The sequence below is a fragment of the Dipteris shenzhenensis genome, chromosome 28 (genome assembly GCF_047967505.1).
Source record: "Dipteris shenzhenensis isolate YYH24624 ecotype China chromosome 28, Dip_SZ_1.0, whole genome shotgun sequence".
Classification (NCBI taxonomy): domain Eukaryota; kingdom Viridiplantae; phylum Streptophyta; class Polypodiopsida; order Gleicheniales; family Dipteridaceae; genus Dipteris; species Dipteris shenzhenensis.
The window spans coordinates 37,172,804-37,178,998 of NC_141623.1; the positions used below are offsets into that span (position 1 = coordinate 37,172,804).

The 6,195-nt window shown below is 46.0% G+C and overlaps 1 pseudogene; it reads right to left on the reverse strand.

Annotated features, from left to right (window-relative positions):
* Nucleotides 1-481: 481 nt before the first annotated feature.
* On the reverse strand, nt 482-5,892 carry LOC147883529 (uncharacterized; annotated as a pseudogene).
* Between the last annotated feature and the right edge of the window lie 303 nt (nt 5,893-6,195).

The following is a 6,195-nucleotide window of genomic DNA, read 5'->3' on the forward strand; positions in this document are numbered from 1 at the left end:
AGGATGTCCAGAGTCGTGTTTGCTTGACAAGCTCGAACATATTTGAATGGGCCTTCATGTATTCGAAGTACAAGATGTTCTCCCGATTGGTCGCAATACTTGACAAGTGCGTCATTCGCATGCTTCGCACTAGGAAGTACTACCCCTCTGTCTCATGGGTGACCCTGTACCAAGGAAGTACTACCCCTCTGTGTCATGGGTGACCCTGTACCAAGGACGAGGACCCCAAATATTTTCAGAAAAGTAAATTTTATTTAATTTTCTATGCGCAAAATAAAAAATACCGGTGTCTTCAGTCCTGTGACCGGATCACATGTCAACCCGCTACGATTTTTTAAGCATAATCTACCCATAATGTAATAAGCACTTAGGTAGAAGCAGATAGGTATATAGAAAACCAAAATTAGCACTTAGGTATTGGCTCAAGCAGATATCTTAGCAAATTAAAACAAGGCCTTGATGCGAGATGCAAAATTGGGCACTAGGAAGAGGTGATAACAAAATTGGGCTCAAGGCTCTTGGCCAGGTCCTCGAAGCCCTTGGCAAGCTGCACCTCGTCCAAGCTCGTCTGGAATGAGCCATCACCTGCCTGGGCCATGGTTTTCAGGATGTGCTTGAAAGGGTCATTGCCCGACTTGATGGTGTACACCACCAGCCTCGTGTCCTGTTTCTTCATCCACCCCACCATGTACACAGGATCCACACCGCCATTGTTGCCCCCGTCGCTCAAAAACACCACCACCAGGCTCTTGTTCGCCATCTCCGCACCTCGCATGGATTCCTGCACCAGTTGAAGATCCCTGTGCCAAATGCTCGTCAGACCTGCAGACGTGGCCACCAAGGCTTGTTCTGCTTCTTCACATGGGTCCACAAATCAGATGTAATGCCAGTATGCCTCATGGGTCAACTCATCCAAGAGCACATCCCTGCCCAACCCATAGCATTTCGAGCTGGTTGCCATGTGCCTAGCTCCATTGAACTTCTCTGTGCAACACCCTCCAGTTTCACCTGGACATGTCACCAAATGAGTATGTCCTCTTGTCCTGCTTGTGATTACTACTGTAAGCTTCCTTTTGGGCATGGAGGTTTACATAAGACGGTGCATGGCAACATGACTAAGATGAAGTTTGTGTCTGAAGAAAAAGACATCGACATACAAGATCGAAAATATGCACGCAGAGTCCAGCAAGGCTGAGATGTACATGATGCACTGCAAGGCCATTCCTCACATCACAGAAATGCACTGCATTCTTGTTGGTATGAGGGCTACCAATGGAGGGATCATTACGCAGCAGGCTTTACGTTGTTCGAATTGCGCTGACACATATTCATAGTCAAAATTCCCCCTTTTGCCATGGAAGCTGCGTGTTTGTTTGCACATGGCACACCCCTGACCCCTACATACAGCACTGCATAGGGCAGAATTTTTCATGGCAGGCATGCCTTTCATGGTCACCCCACTCCAAGGGAAACACACAATCATTGTTGCAAGAGGGTAGTGCACACTTCATGCCACATATGTGCTGTCGAGAATTGCAACGATGGTAACCTTCATGGTCGACCCTTAAGGAGCAAGTCTTTACTGCAGTTGGATGCCTTTGTAGAGAGTACACAAGGTTTGCCACAGGTGTGCTTCCGGCGCTTGCAATCGTGGGTTCCATCATGCCCAGCGGGGTCATTGCATGCGAGTACCATCCAGCCATGATCAAGCTGGTCAAACATCTGCTCTTTATATTCCTCAACACAAAAGGTGCATTCTTCTCTGCAATTGTGGCTTCCTAGGCAAGAGTGATAAGAGGTATGCCCTTTCTCTAGGATGCATTTCAAAAAGCAGCTCTGGCATTTGCAAGAACAGAGGACAAGTTTGTTTTTCATCTCAGATAGTCAGGCAAGTATTTCCAGCTGTAGCTTCTAATCACTATCTTCTGGAACATCTTAAGTATTGACTTGTAACCATGCAAGCACCCTGTTTCTCCTCATCTCAACCACACCAGCTAGGAAGCTTACATACGATGATAACCAACTCTCATCAGTTCCTTTGTGTTGGACAACTCTGGCAAATGCCTCCTTCAAGGGGCTCATTATAACTCCCACGGCCTCATTCGATTCTGCCGCCAGCTCCAGACCCGCATCCGTAATTGTCAGAGTCTGACCTGCTACATGTATGGGCTCATCTTTCAACTCCTCCTGACTATCAAAGTTCACAAGCGGCATTCCATCCAAGCAGTTGCCAAGCCTAAGAGCACTTTCTAGATGCACTCTGATCAAGCTGAGCCTCATGGCTATTCGCTTTGAATCTACAGGAGCCCAATCTATTGCGCTTATTTGGGCAACCACCAGCTTCAAGTCCAGCATAAAGCTGCAGCCAGTATTGTGTGTGGGAAATAGTTTTCAATTGTTTCTCCAATGTCAGAAATGCTGTCATGAAACTCAGGGCGTTGGAAGGGGGGCATTGCTGCAATCTCTACCTCCCCCCCATACATAGTGGTAAGGAAGCTCTCCTTGGACTTGTTGCATATCTGATGGATCTTTTCACAGAACTCATCCTTGAGATCCTCCACATCCGAAGCATCAACATCCTTGATGGACATATAGAACAAGCCCTTGAATAGCTTCACATCAGCCTTCACCAACCTCACACCATCCTGAAACCGTTCTGTCTCTTTATCTAGATGAAAATCCTGTGCACACACAATAGATAGACATGAAGACATGAGATAAGGACATGCACTTCAAAATGGGGAAATCAATTCCAGCAAAGAACCAGCCAAGTGATTAAGAAGGTAGGACTTTCTACTGCTTTGCTTGCACATGGAGGATATCACTTTAAAACGCCGTTTCCAATCAGCAAGAACTAGGTCTTTGCTGGAAACAAACTCCATCCACACAAGCTCTTTGGTTCCTGCAAACTGTGATAGCTGAATTTCAATGCCTGTCCAGTCCATACACTGAAAAGACTCATCAAGGCAGAAGGCCTTGAGTGAACTAAGGCCCCAATCATACATGGCCATGAGCCTTGAGGCCTCACCATACACCACCAAATCAAAACCCCTCTTATATTGCTTCATAGGATTTCTCCCAATTAGAGAAACTCCGAGCCTTGGGCACAGATAAATGTGCAAGTCTAACTTATCTTTAGCTACCACAAACTGTAACACTTGTCCTCCCTTGAGTAGCACTACCTTGCTGAGAACCTCCTGGCTTGGGTCAAGAACTGCTAACTCCAATGGCTTGCTGAAGGAAGGAACCACTGCATGACTTGATGTTTGGCCATTCATTAGTTGGTCCAAGTCTCTCTTATCTGCTATCAACTCAACAGCAGTCCATGTGACCATTTCTTTTTGAATCTCTTCAATGTCATAGTTCAGAGTCATCTTGGTAAATGATGAACTACCCCATGGGATCCATGTAGAAAAATCGGAGAAACCTTTATTCGAGAAGCCTTTCAATCTCGCTCTCAACCTGTCCTCCTGAGACTGTGTCGAGATTGACACCTGCTGCTTCATTGCTTGTAGCAAGCTGGAAAAATCCTTTTCCATTTCATTCTTGACAGCTGTAGCCTCGTCCCTAAGCAATCTCTCCATCTTGCTACCAATGAGTGTGTGTATGTCTGGCTTTACCATGGTTCTTCTCACGTCCAAGAGTCCATCACATACGGTGCTGTAGAAGGCCTAGGTGCAGACATGATCTTCTTGTGCATAGATGCAGATGATGGATCTGAGGGGGGGTTCATGAGGTGCTCTATTATCAAGGAAAAGCCTTCATCTTTGATGTCCTTTTCAAAGTTAGCTTTAGACCATGTCTTCACATCCGAGGTTAGAAGAGTTGTGACGAACTTCTCACTCAATGAAAATTTAGCACCAAGCTTTTTCACTAAATAGCTGGCTGCCATCACTTGTTTCTCCAAGGATGGAAACAATTTTTTATCCAAGAGCCCATCCATCCACAATTTCATACCAAGACCCTTTTCAGTGCCACTTTGCTTCATGCAAACGGACCCTGAAAAGGGGCATCTAGGCTTTTCCTTCAAGATTCGCATGCTATTGTTACCACGACCTTGTTCTCCACACCCGTGAAGATAACTGGTTCTGCTCTACCCTCACTAGAGGCTTGGCCAGGCTTTGGACTGAAGTATACAGTGTACGTCACTTCCTTGCTCTGCTCTGTATTTCCACCCGGCATTGCCTTAATTGTGACCTGCTGCATGAAGCAAATGGGTTTTGCAGTGTTGTTACCAGCAACCAAAAACACACCATAGGAATGACTTCCATCAGGGATGAGACTCTGCAGGTTAGCACCACTAAACAACAATCTACCATGCTGCATACGAGGTTCACCTGACCAGATGCTACAAAGCTCCTCCTCCAACTTCGAGAGTTCTAGTAATAAACAGGCACCATAGTCACAATCCACCTTGTTGACATTGCAACACGGCTCATTTACTTTCAGCTCCTGATCATTTCCATCAACAGCTTCTTTAACAGCAATGTTTGGACCCTCTGAACAGTGGTCATTTGCTTTCAGCTATTGTTCATGTACATCACCAGCTCCTTTACCAGATATATTTGGACTATCTAATGCTTGTGAAGCACACTACCTGCACCATTATCACTATCCATCTTGACCACGGAACAGCGACCATTTGCTTTCAGCTCCTGATCATTTCCATCATCAGCTCCTTTGTAGGTAATATTTGGACCATCCAATGCATTACGAAGCACGTTTTCTTCCCAGGGACGTCTTTCTAACAAGTAATGTGGCAGCACACACTTGAATACATCTGAATCATACTATTTAAATCGTTTTGCTTGGATTTTCTGGCATCCAGACGTTGCTTCCAAGCCTCTTTGGCTTCATTGTACTCTCTCTCCAGATCTTCTTTGCACATGACCGGCAAGAGATTGACAAAATCATCATCTCGCAAGGCAGTGCACTCCACAAAATGATAGGCGAACAACAAATTCAAGACAGGTTGAGCATCAATGGAATGATAGACTGCTTCTACTTTGGTGTTGGTGACCACCTTAGCTGGAATGCGCATGTAGACAAGCAGGGCAGTTCTGTGGTGGCCTTGGGCGAGCATAAAGCCCACCGGTTGGTGGTGCTCATGATCACCGGCAGCACTGGCAGCTATTTGGGAGGGCATGAGTTCATGGAGGAGCATAGGGATATTGAATCCTGGCAGAAGCTTGAGGTCATCTTCTGATTCCTTGCGGAGAGAGATTTGCAACCTCTGGGTTCTCTGCTTTCGGCCGGGGATGCTCGAGCTGCTGGACTGAGATGTAAGTGAGGGGCTTATGTTTGCACCCTGCATGCATGCACACACATAGCTGCAAAGCTCCATCAGATATCTCACAAAATTGCAAGCCACATCCTTCCTGCTGGCTTCGTGCCCGACTATCTGTTTGTTCCCAGGCCAGTAAAACAAGCAAATTCGATTCTTTTGAGGTGCACATGCAGCGTACAGGCCAGGCTTAAGGGCATCTACATTCATGCTTTCCAAGACCCTTCGAGGTAGCAAGCCCTCTTCTTTGAGTAACTGAGTGCATTGAAGCCAAGCTTGGCAAGCTTCCCTTGTTTATCAAGGGTTGCCGATCCTGGCAACAGCGTGTTACAGAGAGCTGCGATTTGCCCCTCAGGGATGAGCACTTTGTCTACGAAGGATAGGTCTTGCTTGTCGGAGGTGATTTCTATCAAGCAAAAGATGGTAGGGGGGTGGCTGGTTAAGCTTGCAGCACCTCCATTCTCCATAGGAGTAGGCATGGTGTGGCTGCAAGGGGCAATTGGGGTACTCTTGGGGGTAGCAGAGGGAGCTGCATTTGTAGTGGCAGGACGAGGAAGGGCATCGACCTCTGGTAATGTTGGCGGAGGGCTGGAAGGAGCTGGTTTCATTAATGGATTCATCAGCTTCCACATACAAAAAATACCAATGCATAGAAATAAGTCTCTAAGTAATTCCAAAATTAACTACAGTTGAACTCTGAAATAGTTGGTATATAACATTCACTCCCTCTTAACAAACGAGATGTTCTCATCTCGAGAGCAAACTGCAATAGTTCTAAATAAACTCGTTTAATCAAGAAGAGACCCAATCACTGTAAGAAGGGTTCCTTAACAATCCAATTGTAAGAAAATATGCTTCAACTAAACTTTTAGAGTCTAGTAGGATTACAACTAGCAAAACCTCAAAGCTAA